Source organism: Tarenaya hassleriana, unplaced genomic scaffold, assembly GCF_000463585.1.
Source record: "Tarenaya hassleriana unplaced genomic scaffold, ASM46358v1 Cleome18, whole genome shotgun sequence".
In the NCBI taxonomy this organism is placed as follows: Eukaryota; Viridiplantae; Streptophyta; class Magnoliopsida; order Brassicales; family Cleomaceae; genus Tarenaya; species Tarenaya hassleriana.
Window position 1 is genome coordinate 87,370 of NW_010965216.1, and position 16,049 is coordinate 103,418.

General features: G+C 41.9%; 1 long non-coding RNA gene across 1 annotated transcript; it reads right to left on the minus strand.

The window, feature by feature from the left end:
* Nucleotides 1-11,255: 11,255 nt before the first annotated feature.
* On the minus strand, nt 11,256-14,021 carry LOC104810261. The gene is made up of 3 exons (XR_771269.1): nt 13,655-14,021; nt 13,188-13,249; nt 11,256-11,609 (listed from the first exon to the last, which is right to left on the minus strand). It is a non-coding gene; the product is annotated as an uncharacterized LOC104810261 (long non-coding RNA).
* Nucleotides 14,022-16,049: the final 2,028 nt, after the last annotated feature.

A 16,049-nucleotide genomic window follows, 5' to 3' on the forward strand; every position in this document is an offset into this window, starting at 1 on the left:
ACCTTATTAGATATGGTACGGTCTATAATCAGTCAGGTCGATCTTCCTAAATCCTTCTGGAGCTACGCTCTGGAAACAGTTGCGCTTATACTGAACAACTGTCCAACAAAGTCGGTTCAGAAGACACCATATGAGATATGGACTGGAAAGCGTCCCAGGTTAGCGTTTATGAAGATTTGGGGATGCGACGTTTATGTGAAACATCTGGCTTCTGATAAGCTATCCGCCAAATCTGATAAATGCATATTTGTGGGTTACCCTAAGGAAAACAAAGGGTACTGGTTCTACAATCCATCCGAGAACAAAGTGTTTGTTGCTCGAAATGGATCTTTCTTGGAGAGAGAGTTTGTCTCCAAGAGAGTTAGTGGGAGTAGAGTAGATCTCAAAGAAGTTCGAGAACAATAAATAGTCAAAGAACCGAGAAAACAGATCGAAACAGTTCAACCTGTATCACAAGTTGTTGAGATAGCACCTCCTAGTGGACCTCGGAGATCTGGTAGAATTCGTTAAAAGCCTACAAGATACGGTTTTCTTGTGACTGGAAACAACGAACTCATGTTGTTAGAACATGACGAGCCTACGTCGTATTCAGAGGTTGTGGCGAGTTCCGATTCTGAGAAATGGCAGCAGGCCATGAAATTTGAGATGCAATCCATGTACGACAACAAAGTATGGACTTTGGTCGATTCGTTCGATGGTATTAAGACCATTGGATGCAAGTGGGTTTTTAAGAAGAAAACCGACATGGATGGCATCGTGCATACCTATAAGGTACGACTCGTCGCGAAAGGGTTTCGGCAGATTCATGGTATAGACTATGATGAAACCTTTTCATCAGTCGTGATGTTTAAATCCATACGAATTCTGCTGGCCATAGCTGCGTATTATGACTACGAGATATGGCAGATGGGCGTCAAGACCGCATTCCTTAACGGGAATCTGCTCGAGGATGCGTACATGACACAACCCGAGGGTTTTGTCGATCCTAAGAGTCCGAAGAAGGTATGCAAGTTTCAGAGATCCATTTATGGACTGAAGCAGGCTTCGAAGAGCTGGAATCTTCGATTTGACGAGGCAGTCAAAACCTTTGGCTTCCTACAAAACGAAGATGAGTCATGCGTTTACAAGAAGGTCAGTGGGAGCGCAGTGGTTTTCCTTGTGCTTTATGTAGATGATATATTGCTCATCGGAAATGATGTTCCTACTTTGCAAAGAGAAAAATCCTGACTAGGATCAGTCTTTTTGAAGAAAGACTTAGGAGAAGCCGCCTATATTCTAGGCATCAAGATCTATAGAGATAGATCGAGAAGGCTTCTTGACCTAAGTCAGAGTACATACATTGACAAGGTATTGAATTTGTTCAAGATGCAAGACTCCAAGAGGGGTGTCTTGCCAATGGGACATGACGTAGGTCTTAGCAAGATTCAGTGTCCAAAGACACAGGATGAGCAAGAGCGCATGAGTAGGATTCCATATGCCTCGGCAATTGGATCCATCATGTACGCCATGTTGTGTACTCATCCGGATGTATCATATACATTGAGCATGTCTATTAGATATCAGTCTACACCAGGTGAGGCTCATTGGATTGCGATTAAGAACATCCTTAAATACTTGAGAAGGACTAAGGATTTGTTCTTGGTGTATGGCGGATTGGAAGACAAGCTCGCTATAAGGGGTTATACCTATGCTAGTTTCCAAACCGACATAGATGACTTCAGATCGCAGTCAGGTTACGTTTTCTGCCTGAACGGTGGAGATATTAGTTGGAAGAGTTCTAAACAACCAATCATTGCAGATTCGACTACAGAAGTCGAGTATATAGCAGCATCGGATGCAACTAAGGAAGTTGTTTGGATCAGAAAATTCGTGGGAGACCTGGATGTCATTCCTAGCATTGCGGATCCCATTGAGTTGTACTGTGACAACAATGGTGCGATTGCGCGAACCCCGGTCACACCAGAGATCTAAACACATACTCAGGCGATTTCACTTGATCAGAGAAATCATCGACAGAGGAGACGTGAAGATAAGCAGAGTGTCGACAGATGATAATATTGCCGACCCATTGACGAAGCCTCTCCCTTCATCAAAGCATGTTGGTCATGTTAAGGGTATGGGGATTAGATGCTCGTAGGATAGATCATAGAGCATAGTGGGAGTTGTTGGTTGTAATGCTCTAGGATGATCCGTGATATGACATTTGACTTTGTATTGATTCATTGGTTTATGAATGCATTACTTTTCCCGTTATATGATTGGCATGTTTGTTATATTTCGGCATCCTTGAATCATTAGAGAATGATTCTAAACTCCCTGGTCAGTTATCGTTATAGGAACAATGATGAATTAATACTAGCATGAGGTGTGATCGATGCATTGGATGCATATCACAATCATGGGTACTCGTTGTGAACGAGTGACTGGATGACCCGCATGAGATTTTCAAATGAACAGAGTCATGACTTGAATCTCATACAGCGGTTCGTTCTTGGATCCTCGTACCTGAGATGTCTAGAGTATCTGATATGAGGAGTGGCGTGTCTTGACTGCGTCAAACGTCGTCTTTAACCGGATGATTATAACGGCGTTGATCAGATACGTTCACGAATCATATGGAGATAGTAGACATGCAATATGGGACTTGTCACTTCCTTAATAGGAGAGATATCGATGGGCCCTCTCGTGGAAGTCGGACTATGAGAAACGCGTGGCCACGCTATAGATGAAGTTGCATCTATTTTATTAGTCGATTTGCCAAGACGAGAAAGCGGTTGAACTTGAAGGGTGGCTCAAACCATGCCCTTGTTCAACTTATAATATCGTGAGACAAAGGATCAGAATTCGAGCTGTTAATGCCTTGGTTAGATCACCTCTAACTCAATTCTAAGTGGGTGGTCATGGCGTCTTGCTAGAGGCTAACCATAACTTGTGGTTCGGGAAAGGTTCCGAAGTCACTACCACTTAGAATGGGCCTACAGGGTCACATACCACTAGGGATGGACTTATATGTGAAGAATCCGAAGAATGAAAACGAGATTTGATCGAAACGAGCATGAAAAGGAGTTTTCAGTGTGTTAGTCCGGACCTGACCAAGTTTGGTCAGCCCTGGACCAAGTTTGGTCAGTCCAGGTGGTCCGGAAGTTGGTCTGTGGTCGTCTGTCCAGGTCTGGTCCGATTGACCAAAAGTTGGTCAGCTCCGGACCAGACGCTGGGTCAGGCAGACCGAAGACGTACGAACGTCGGACTGACCTGACGAACAAGAGACTTGGTCCGGAGCTGACCAAAAGTTGGTCAGCCGGACCAAGGCTCCAGGTCAGGCGGTCCGAAGGGAGCTGAGTAAGCTTGGTCCGCCGGACCGGGATCAGGGATTTTCTTAAAATTCGGATTTAGGGTTTTCTAAACTTATTTTAAGTTTGGGATTTCGTCCAAACTTAATTAAGGCCGCTCTAAAACTCGGATAGACATCTAAGAACACTAGAGAATTCATTCTTTTCGTTTTTGAGTTCCTCGGGATTAGATTCGTATCTCGAGTTATCCTTTTCTTCACTAATCCTAGCAGATACGCTCCAAATCGTTTGGAATCCTTCCCGTCGGTGTGGATACATATAGAGGGACTGTAACTTCAGTCCTAGGTGATTAAGAACAGGCCCCGGATCGAATTTTGCTTCAAGTTACATCGAGAACGAGGTAAGTAACGATTTCCTCGGTGATATCACGATCTTTCGGGTTTTATCAAGTTTAGTTGCGTGTGACGTTTGACTAGGTTTAGATCTTTCTTCCGCTGCATGAAACCTAGTAAACCAAACCCTAGATCGATATGCTCGCATGCTAGGAACCCGTAGATTACCAACAAGCTCGAGTCTGATGAGTATTTTCCGAGACGGATGGTCGACGAGGGGGAGTTAGCATAGAGGTGATGATTCTGATGCTCTATGATGATCATACGATATGAGAACTTATATGTTATGATGAATTCATTGAATGAATGCATTGTTTGTTCATTATTTATTTTGCATGTTTGATAAATAATGACATCCATGGATCGTTATGAACGATTCTAAACTTCTTAATCACTTATCATTGTGGGATCAATGATGGATTAAGACTAACATGAGGCGTGATGGATGATCATAGTTATGATCATGGTCCAGACCGGACCAAAAGTTGGTCCAGCGGACGAGATGGACTTGGAGACATGGACGAGCTTGGCCGAAAAACTGACTTGGTCTGGACCGGACGAAAAGTTGGTCCTGATGGATTGATGCTCTAGGATGATGATACGATATGAGAACTATGTATGATACGATGTATTTATTGGATGAATACATTGTTTGTTCATTATTTATTTTGCATATTTGATAAATAATGATATCCATGGATCGTTGAGAACGATTCTAAATTCTTTAGTCGCTTATCATTGTGGGAGCAATGATGAATTAAGACTAACATGAGGCGTGATGGATGATCATGGTGATGATCATGTGTATTGGATACGGATCACGGTCATGAGTACTTATTTGGAACAAGTGACTGGATGACTCGCGTGAGATTGTCGATTGGATTTTATCCATGACTTGAATCTCACTTGATGGTTCACTTTGGATCATCAGACCTGAGATATCTATTGTATCCATCATGACGAGTAATATACTTTGACTGCGTCAAACATCGTCTTTAACCGGATGATTATAAAGACGTGGCTCGGGTACATTATGAATCATGTAATGGATAGTAGATAGTCAAGATGGAACTTTTTCCGTCTCGAAAAAGAGAGATATCATTTGGGCCCGTCGTAGGAGTGAGACTGTAGAAATGTGTGGCCGCACTATAGATGAATGTCATCTATCTCTTATAGTCTACTCGGGATACGACAAAGCATTCGAACTGTGAGTTCGATTATGATATCGTGAGACAAAGAGAATAATCGTTGGAGCTATCTCTGGCTTTTCGGTTAGATCACATCTAACTCTTTCCGATACGGGTAATCATAATGTCTTGCTAGAGACCGCATATGATTTGTAAAGCGAGATTGGATCTCGTGTTTACTGTCGTATTCGGAGGAGCCTAAAGGATCACACACATATGGGATAGACATTCATGAACGGGATCAAACGGACTAGAAAAATCAGATTTTTCTCCGTCGTTGAAGTCTGGTCCGGAGCTGACCAAGAGTTGGTTAGCCGGATCAGACGGACATGGGAGAGGCGGACCGAATGGCCGAAATAACTGCCTAGTCCGGAGCTGACCAAGAGTTGGTCAGCCCCGGACCAGACAGTCAGTCGGAGCAGTCCGTGTTGTGTTGGACTGAGCTGGTCCGGCGGATCGCAGAGTTTTTTTGGACTGTCGGCAAATCTGAGCTTGGTCCGGCTGATCAAGAGTTGGTCAGCTCCGGACCAAGTTTCTGATTGAGCTATTCCGCGAGTTTTACACGCTTGGTCCGACGGACTAAGTGTTGGTCCGGCGGACCAAACGTCAGAAACTCCAAAGTGCGATTTTTCCGGCTTTTCTTGGTGGAAACAAGTAGGGAACACACTCCTCTCTCAATTATTCAACCTCTCAGACCTTGTGAAGGCTCTGGAAGTTGCATAAACTCTCTCAAACCTCTTGAGAGTGTTCTTGATCCAAACATAAGAGATTTGATCTCTTCAAGCTCTAACAAGCAAGTTTCCAAGTGTTGGAAACCATCCCAAGGGTGTGGACTACTCAAGAGGATGTTGGTGTTGGGATTCCTGGGATCTCATGAGCGAATCTAATTCCTAAGAGATCGATTCTAGGGTTTACGCAGCGGAAGTAAAACAAAAATTTATAGAACCCTAGAACCATGCTGCTATTGAATCGTAGAAACGTTAGAACGCTTACCTCAATCGATCTGGGGCCTGTATCAATTGAAGAACTCGTCTGATCATGAAAGACAGGAAGAATACCTCGCCCTCTACACGTATCCACACCTCGGGATGGATTCCAACGATTGGAACTTGTCTGCTAGGACTCGAATCAGCTATTCGGTTTTGTGCTTCGAGAAAACGAGATGGATTACCTTTCAAAGCTCTTGGATCTCACCAAAAGTCTGTAGAAAAGTTCTAAAGTCGGCTCTCAAGTCTCTACTATCATTAGGGTTTTTAATCTCCTTCTTATAAGGTGATTTAACCCTAATTCGGTTTAATTTCGGAAAAACTGAAGCCCGGAACGGACGGTCCATAAATACACGCGGACCGTCCGTTCCAGAAGCCAGAACAGACGGTTTGCATTCAACACGAACCGTCCGTTCCAACACTTAGAACGGACGGTCTGTGAATATTTGTGGACCGTCGGGTCTGGCACGGAGGACCGTCCGTTCCGGACTTCTGGTCCGTCCGTTCCAGACCCTTCCGTCTTGGTTTTCCCGTCGTTTTCTCGTGCGTTTTGTCCTTCCCTGCGTGTGTGACCCTGTAGGCTCATTCGATATAGCAGTATAGTCTGAAATCTCTATTCCGGATATACAAGTCATAGGCGGTCTCTAGCAAGACACTATGACTATCTATCTCGAATAGAGTTTGTTCGTGATCTTACGAACGTCAGTGATGGTTCCGGTTGATGATCCTTTTGTATCGCGATATCATATGTCGAACATAGGCATGGACAAGCCACCTTATCTGATTCGACCGCTTTCTCATTCACTGAGTTCGACTTTCTGAAATAGACGACGTTCGTCTATAGTGCGGCCACACATTTCTACAGTTCGCTCACACGAGGGGCCCAGCGATATCTCTCTCTTTTACGAGTGGTACAAATCCCGTCTTGACTATCTACAATCCAGTACATGATTCGTTTCGTACCTGATACACGCCTTTATAGTCCTCCTGTTACGCAGGACGTTTGACGTAATCAAAGCACGCAACTCCTCATGTTGGATTCCGTAGATATCTCAGGTCTTAGGATCCAATCATGGAACCGCCATATGAGATTCAAGTCATGACGCTAGTCCATGTGACAATCTCATGCGGGTCAATCTAGTATTCCGTTCTATGATTGTTATCGTATCCAATACCTATGATCATCTATGTGATCATCAATCACACATCATACTAGTCTTATTATGTCGTTATTCCCATAACGACACAAGACTAGGGAGTTTAGTATCATTCATAATGATACATGGATTTCATAACAGATCTAGTATGCAAGAACATGTAATGAATCAAATACTCTCATAAAACATACAAAGTATCAATACATCGAATGTATCTGAACAAAGCTCATAAACAGTACATCATAGAGCACTAAACCAACAGTTGGCTCATTCAACACCTAGGATGTGATCATCTAACCGTATCAGGATTGTGAATTAAAGGTTAGTTTTCTCCTCAAGAAAGTTCTTCATCGAAAGATTGGTTCGTGGGCGGTTCAAAATCGTTTTGAACGCCAATTCCGCTGCGTAAACGTGCGGACCAGATCCTAGCACGGTTTTGAACCGGCGGTCTAGGATCTCGTGTGACCCAGCAGTGGTATCAGAGCTCGGTTCTTCGTTTCGATGAAGAATGATCACTCTTGAGCAAGTTTGAAAATTGTTCAAATTTGGTTTTGATCTAAGTTTAAATCTGATATATGATTGATTCTATGGTAGATTAAATTATTTAACAAGACTTAGATATATGGAGGCTTAAATCATGAATTAACTCGAGAAAACGGAACGAAAAACGGATTCGAAATGAACGAAAAATCAGATCAAGATGGAAAATCTCGTCTGAATTTTGGCCCAAAATCCCGTGGTCCGGCGGACCAAAAGTTGGTCAGCGCCGGACCACAGGTTCGGACTTGCACAGATCAGTTCGTCGGACCAGAGGAAGAAGCTCGGACCAAAAAGAAAACAGTCTTGGTCTGGCGGACCAAAATGTTGGTCCAGCGGACCAGACTTTGGTTTAGTCAGCACGAGCTCGGCGGACCAAGAAGGAGAAGTCTCGGACTAAACTGTCCTAGTCCGGCGGACCAAATTGTTGGTCCGGTGGACCAGACATGCTGTTTGATCCGACGAGATTTTTCGTTGGTCCGAGAGTGCTCCGAAACATCCTGGTCTCGGGCTGACCAACGCTTGGTCAGCCGGACCAGACGTTTCGGATCAGACGGACCAAGGAGCTGGTCCGAGAAGGAGAGACGCGGACTGGAGGTGTCTGGTCCGGCGGACCACAGTTGGTCAGCCCCGGACCAACAGCCTCAGTCCGCGCGTACCGAGTCTGGTCCGAGAGACGAAGCTCCGGACTGAATGTGTTTGGTCCGGCTGACCAAAAGTTGGTCAGCCCCGGACCAACACTTCAGTCCGAGCAGACCGAGCCTGGTCCGTGCGCGAGAAGAAGCTGAATCTTGGGTTTGGTCCGGCGGACCAAATGTTGGTCAGCCCCGGACCAACCCGGCTGACTCAGCCCATTTTCTTCTCTAGTCCGAACTGACTTCGAGGCACGTTGTGGTTTGGTCCGGCGGGCCAGAATTCGGTCAGCCCCGGACCAACCACCTGTTTTCGGATTTTCGCATTTTCTGAATTCGATTCGGTTAAGTAATGGTTACTTGACTGAGTTAATCATGATTGTTTTTTGTTTATGACTTAATTATGTAAAGGGTCTACATGAATTAAGTATATAAAACTTAATCAAGTATAAGAATTACTTGATTGAGTGGGAGTTTCGGGACTTAGTTTACTAAGCTGAATAGACGGTCTATTCGGGCTAAGTAACAGAGTATGATCAAAATATAATTGTTATATTTTGATCAATCGAGAATAGAACTATTACAAGTAGAGTTCTTGCCAAGACCTTGGTAATTCGTGTATGGGACATGCCAAAGTTGTGCATACCGGATTATTTAAGTGAGACAAGAATTGAGAAATTGTGCTTCTCATTTTTCGAAAGTAATAAATTGCTTCTTGATAACGATAAAATCCCTCGTTATAATTTCAAGTTTATACCGTCCATATTTCGAGCACTTGTCAAAACTTCGATCGTCTGTGTATAGGTCATGTCAAAGTTGAGCATCCGGACAATCTTTGTGAGACAAGATGGAGAAATGGTGATTCTCATATGCTCAAAAATGGTTTGGCTTGAGTTAGGTTATCAAGTTGGACTTGAACTTAACGGTATAGATGGGACTAGAAATATGCGGTAGTATAATGATACTATCTTTCCATAAACGATCTAACAATCACATTGGATGTGATTGACATTAGATGTCTACATAAATAGCGTAGGCTTGAGCGTCATGCCAAAGCTGACTCAAGTCTATGTGAAATATGGATCTTAGCCTGCTAAGAAAATTACTAGAGGATTATTTATCTTAGTGGGAGTTTATCTCATATTTGCATAATGTCATCCGTGATAGTAATTATACTATAATTGGTATTGTACTAATTGATATTGCATATTGTGTTGTTCTGTTTATCTCTATAGGACATGGCGACAGGTGGTAGTGTACCAACCGTATCATTGCGATCTATCCTTGAGAAGGATAAGCTGACCGGGACGAACTTCTTGGACTGGTATCGGACCTTGAGAATTGTTCTCAGGAACGAGAAGAAGATGTACGTCCTGGAAGGAGCTCTTCCTGTTGAGCCCCCGGCCAACGCCGCGAGAGCCGTTCGTGACCAAAAGTTGGTCACCCCCGGACCAACACTTCAGTCCGAGCAGACCGAACCTGGTCCATGCGCGAGAAGAAGCTGAGTCTTGGGTTTGGTCCGGCGGACCAAATGTTGGTCAGCCCCGGACCAACCCGGCTGACTCAGCCCATTTTCTTCTCTGGTCCGAACGAAGTGACTTCGAGGCACGTTGTGGTTTGGTCCGGCTAGTCAATCCTAGCCACAAATTTATTTGAAATTGCGTTGCAAATTTCTGTATTTATTTTTCGAAAGTCAAATCATATTAATTTAAATGATAATATTTGCAACGAAATTGTTGCGTTGCAAAGCGTTGCAAAATTCGTTGCTAATTTGCAATGAAATAATAAATTGCAACGAAATTATTGCGTTGCAAAATCGTTATAATTTTTTGTAACGATTTACCAAAAATTTTTGCAACCATTTTGCAACGCAAAAATTGCTTTGCAAATTCGCAACGATATTTTTACGTTGCAAAAGAGTTGCTAATTGTAATAAAACAATTTTGCAATGATTTATCAACGATTTTACAACGCTTTAGCAATGCTTTGCAACGAAAAATTTTGTTGCTAATTTGCAACGCAATTTTTGCGTTGCAAAGCGTTGCAAAATCGTTGCAAAAAAATTTTCGCTACAAAACGTTGCTAACTTTGCAACGAAATAAATTTCGTTGCTAATTCCGTTGCTAATTGAATGTTTTTTTGTAGTATGACCACTACTCACACCTAAATCGATTTAATTTAATTTAAACCAATGAAATATTGGTCAAAATCGGTTTATTTCATTTTGTTACTTCACTTATGAGATAAAAAAAAATGAACTATTTTAAAAAAAAAATAGGACGCGTGTCATTTTACCGTGAGAGAAACTGTACTTTTATATATTAATATATGCATTCAAACTCGTAAATAAATTGAATTTTAGATTTAATTAACTTTTATATATTCAGATTAAACTCTCATAATTAGATTCAAACGTTTTATAGTTTTCTAGTTTCAAAAATCTTTTTATTTATGATAACTTATAATTAAATTTTAGACATATTATAGATTTTGATTCAAAATATACTGTGGGTGTAATTATTTGGCCCCTATATACCTATAGAAATTGAATTTTAGAGTAAACCCACTAAACAATCCAATTTAGTCAAATCCAAGCTATTCAGACATAAACCATACTCAATATCGGATCCTACGACCTAAAATCAAGCAAACCAAAGCCACAGTAAGTCTAAATCGCCCAACCTAAGGTAAATCAACCTATACAGGTCCTAAGTTTCCTAAACTATATAAAAAGTCCTAAAATTAACCCAAACCATTTCTAAGTTAACCTAAATCGATATGAATTGAACTAAATAAGACACTATCTGAACCGGTCTAAACCGATCCAATTGACTCTAACCCCTGCCTAAATCAATCCAATTTAATCTAAACCGGTCAACTATGGATTAAATCGGTTCATTATTAATTCACTTGATGGGATATGAGAGTAATCATTTTAAAAAAGAAAATAACAAACGTTTCATTCCCTCGTGAGAGGAACTGTATTTTTACATATATAAGATTATATTGTCCTTCGTGTTACATATTTTTCCATAACTAGTGATCAATCATATTGTCACGGTTCAGATTCAAGAGAGACAAAAGGTTCGATGATCTTATTCACAGAGAAGAAGAAGTATATATACAGAGTTTTGCCAGTAACCTAGTATCGAGAAAGAAAAGAAAAACATATATATGACATGAAACTTTCCTTGTTCTTCTCATACAGGAATATACGCTATTACCCTCCCTCAAGTTGGAGTGTGAATGTCATTGTGACACCCGTATCCCGATTCTCGTAAACAGGATGCGCCACATGGACTAAAACCAATAAAATAATACCAAACAAAAATATGGGAATTTTAAAACTTTTATTTTATAAACACGCAGATGTTGCCTCTCTCAAGTCTTCGTCGTCGTCTAGATACGCTACACGTACTCCTCGTGATCTGAAAAATATGAAACCACAAGGACTAAGCACAACCGCTTAGTGAGTAGCCCGGGTTGAACCCGGTAAACCCGTTCTCAGCGAGAACGGTGTTAAAACGATAAAACATAAATTATAATATTCAACATTAAACATATACTCATATCACATCAGAATATCATCATATTCATTCACGTATGGCTTCACGCCATAGAATTAGCCATGAACCCTGGTCACATCTCATGACCAGGAGCGCCTCACACGCCCGTCACATCGCATGACGTTGGTCGTCGCATCGCACGACAATCAAGTAGGTATGGCTTCGCACCATAGAGTCAGCCGTAAACCCTAGTCACATCTCATGACTAGGAGCGCCTCTCACGCCCGTCACATCTCATGACGTTGGTCGTCGCTTCGCGCGACAATCAACTCCTGTATGGCTTCGCACCATAGGGTTAGCCATAAACCCTAGTCACATCGCATGACTAGGAGCGCCTCTCACGCCCGTCACATCTCATGACGTTGGCCGTCGCTTCGTGCGACAATCAAAACCGTATGGCATCGCACCATAAGTATAGCCTACAATCCTAGCCACATCGCATGGCTAGGTGCGCTTCGCACGCCCGTCACATCACATGACGTTGGCCATCGCATCTCGCGATCATCATGCGCTTCACGCGCTTGTCACCGCACTGGTAACGGCTGATGTCACCTCTCGTGACACATCGGAGTACAATCACAATCACGCTCCCCTTGTATCGTACGAGTGAGCTTCAATCATAGCATTCACCATGCATCATCATCCCCCGGCTACAATCACACATATCACGATATTCGGCCTCATACCGTCTTACCGTTTCACGCCATGCATTGCTACCCAAAAATAAACCCACAACGATTCACTCGCAGTGTTATTTCTCACGTCTTACCACACGTATTCATTCAATATTTTCATTTTTGTCTTCTCTTTCCTCTTAGGTTTGGTCTGGTCTGGACCGGGATTTAGTCCGGCGGATCGGATCTGGTCTGTCCCTGTGAAATCGGTTGATCGGGCCATTTTTTGGTCCAAAACAGGCCTGGTCCGCCGGACCACTTTTTGGTCCGGGTCAGACCAGGCTTCCTCAGCCTCTTCTCCTTGGTCTGGCGGACTAAAAATATTTTCCCGGATTTGGTCCGGAGCAGACCATTTCCTGGTCCAGCGGACCGGAACAGGGCAGTTCGTCCGTTCGCGTTTCAGGTTTCTGGTCCGACTTCGATTGCTCATAATTCACTCGTTTCTTAACCAAATCGCGCACCGTTTGTTTCTAACATAGGGATGTCCTTTTTCATATCCAAGCAATAGATTATTTAAATATCATGTATAAATGACGAAAAATGATTCGTAATGCCTGTACCTCAAAAAAATCGTGATTCTGCAAATTTCAGTTTTTCCACAGTTTTCGTTTGTTCATATCTCCTTCGTTTCTCAGCCAAATTAAGTGTCGTTTGTTTCTAAATTCTCATTGAAATGTCCTCTTTCAAACTCAATCAATGAATCATCGAGATAATACAATCACATCGATGAAAACGAGCTTATACAGACGCAACTCAAGCCACTCACCTTAAAATTGCTTATAAGTCTCGGTGATGAGTTTCTTTGTTCCAAGAGGGTTTGTTTATCACCTAACATGGATTAATAAGGATTAGAATGAGCCTTATAACAAGATTTGAAGAGGCCAAAGACATCAGAAGGGTTCAATCTCTCGGTGCTAACACAAACGATGTTTAATCCTTTGCACACATATTTCTCTTTTATAGTTTGAGTTGGGAATGACTATGAAATTAAAAATGAAGGTTTACTGATCTAGTATGAATGCTTAACATTGATTCCTCACAAATAAAAATCTTAAAGAGTTGGATTTACCCCTTCCTCGATTGAAATGGTGGTTTCGGGTTTGTTTCTTCCGAATATAACTAAAATGGAGTCTTAGGAGCCTAGATTTTGAAGAGATAATGATATGCAGGGAACAAAATGTTAGGTATGAGACTTGAAGAAGGTAAATTAAGCTCGAAATATAGTGATCTTACCATCAAATGAAAGGGAATCGAAAATAGAGTGAAAACCCGAGTTTTTGCACCACCGATAAGCATGTTATGGTAAGAGAATGATCTTTGAACTTGTTGATCATTATTGTGACGAAAATGGTGGAGTGATAAGGAGAAAATGAAGATGAGATAGGGATCCGATGGTGTCATTTGAAGGTGACAAAAACTGCATTAAACCATAGATGCGACTCCATTTTCTTCTTTCCCATTTTCTCTGCCTCCATCGGTGGTACATCTCTCTCTCTTTCTTCTTCATTGTCGAAGCCTTATGTGTCTCTCCAATAATGTTTAGGAATGGTGTTATTATTGCTTTCTAGTTGGAATCAAAGTGGCTCCTTTGGCCTACACACCTTTAGTTGGCCATTCCCGACATATGATTGTGTGGGTTTTCCTTTTCTTCTTATTTTATAATGCACGCAAGATTCTTTATGTTGGTGATCATGTGGGTGGGTCATCAAAGAAGAATAATGATTAAGTTGAAAAATCAACTCACGTTGAGTTGTTCTTGTTTCCATCATTTTTATTTTATTTGTTATAATTATAATTATAAATATAATTATTTATCTATTTGTATATTTCTTAATTACTATGGCGACCTATTGATTATACATCCCAAAGATATACTCGTATTTTAGATTACGGATTTTAGACTCATGATACTTGAATCATATCAATTACGAATTTTGTGAAACTTTTTCGGTTCAACTTGATATAGTTCGATTTTTATTCCATATATCATTCAATATGAAATTATCATCATTTATCATATTTCTAGATTTTCGGACATGGGTTATTACAGCACATGTGCCTGTGGGCTGGACCGGTCGGTCTGCCTCTTGGACCGGTCCGTCCAGGCGTCATGTTTCCCTTTTTCACCTTTTTCTCGTCTCTTTCGCACGTGGTGATGCTCGGGCCTTTTCCCGTTACCTTATTGTCTATTTTTAAGGTTTTTAAGGCCCGTCGATTTAATTCTTTTTTTTTCGGAACTAATTAAATATTTGAATCCGGATTTGGGGTATTACAGTCATGAACGCCCAGCTTGCGTAAGAAAACGTCGAACTCCTTTCTTCAAGGGCCTTGATGAATATATCCGCAAGCCGTTGGAATGTGGATACATGACGAGTGATGATGGCGTTTGTTTGAATATGATGCCTGAGGAAATGACTTGTGACTTCAATATGCTTTGTCCGGTCATGAAAGACATCATTAGCAGCTATATGGATGGCAGCCTGGCTGTCGCAGTGAAGGATCATCGGGCCAGAATGTACGATACCGAGAGTCTGAAGAAGTCCCTTTAACCAGAGAAGTTCACTGGTAGTAACGGCCATTGCCCGATATTCAGCTTCGGCGGAAGATAGCGATATTGTTTGTTGTTTCTTAGACTTCCAAGATATTGGAGAGGTGCCGAGTTGAATGATCTATCCTGAAAGTGACTTCCGAGATCGCTGATAACCTGCCCAATCAGAATCACACCAAGCGTAGAGATGCAAGTCAGAGTTGGATCGAAGTAAGATACCTTAACCGGGGTTCCGTTTTCAAGTATCGGACCTGATGCGCACGCACCGAGTTCTAAATTTGTAACCCGATTCGTACCACTATCCGCAAGTATACGGTAGTTGTAGTACCGGGGTCGATCACGAGGACTAGGTTGTGTTAATCCATTCTTAAACTAGATCAAAGGTGATGGAAAATATTGATTGCAAGGTGTTTGTGAACATGTAAGTATGAAAAGAGGGTCAAATGAGCAAGCAAAACTTGTGTGATGAAAACGATTGGTCACGAATGTTGTGGGTTCGGGGTCCCTTTGACGGGTATGGATGTTCAAAATGTGATGGCATTCATGATCATCATTTCTAATTGGGGATTTCAAGGCTCTTTGTATAAGATCTTTCTCTCTCAAGCTTAGATCCACTACCTAGAAAATCAACTACCCATCTCTCAATGATCTAGAAGACTCCTAGGTGCATTAACAACCCCTATCATAAACCCTAAACAAGTCAAACCATCTCTCAACGTGAATGCTTTGTTCATTTGATGTCTAGGTCAAAACACCATTCTCATATGTCTATGATCAATGTTGTTCTAAGATCATTCAATCAAGGTTTTGCCAAGATCAAAAGCATGAAGGATAAGACATCAAACCAATAGAAACAACTAAAAGAGTACCATAGATTGAAAACCCAACATCCATACACAAAAGGGGGACCCCTCCCCCACAACTAAGGTTCTACTCCATATTCAAAGGAAGAAAACAAGAAGAAACAAAAGAGAACATGATAGAGAAGAGAAAGGAATGCTTAGATTGGTCTTCAATGGTGATGATCACTTCTCTTCTTCTCCAAGTCTCCCAAGCTCCAAGTTTTCCCCCAAGTGTTTT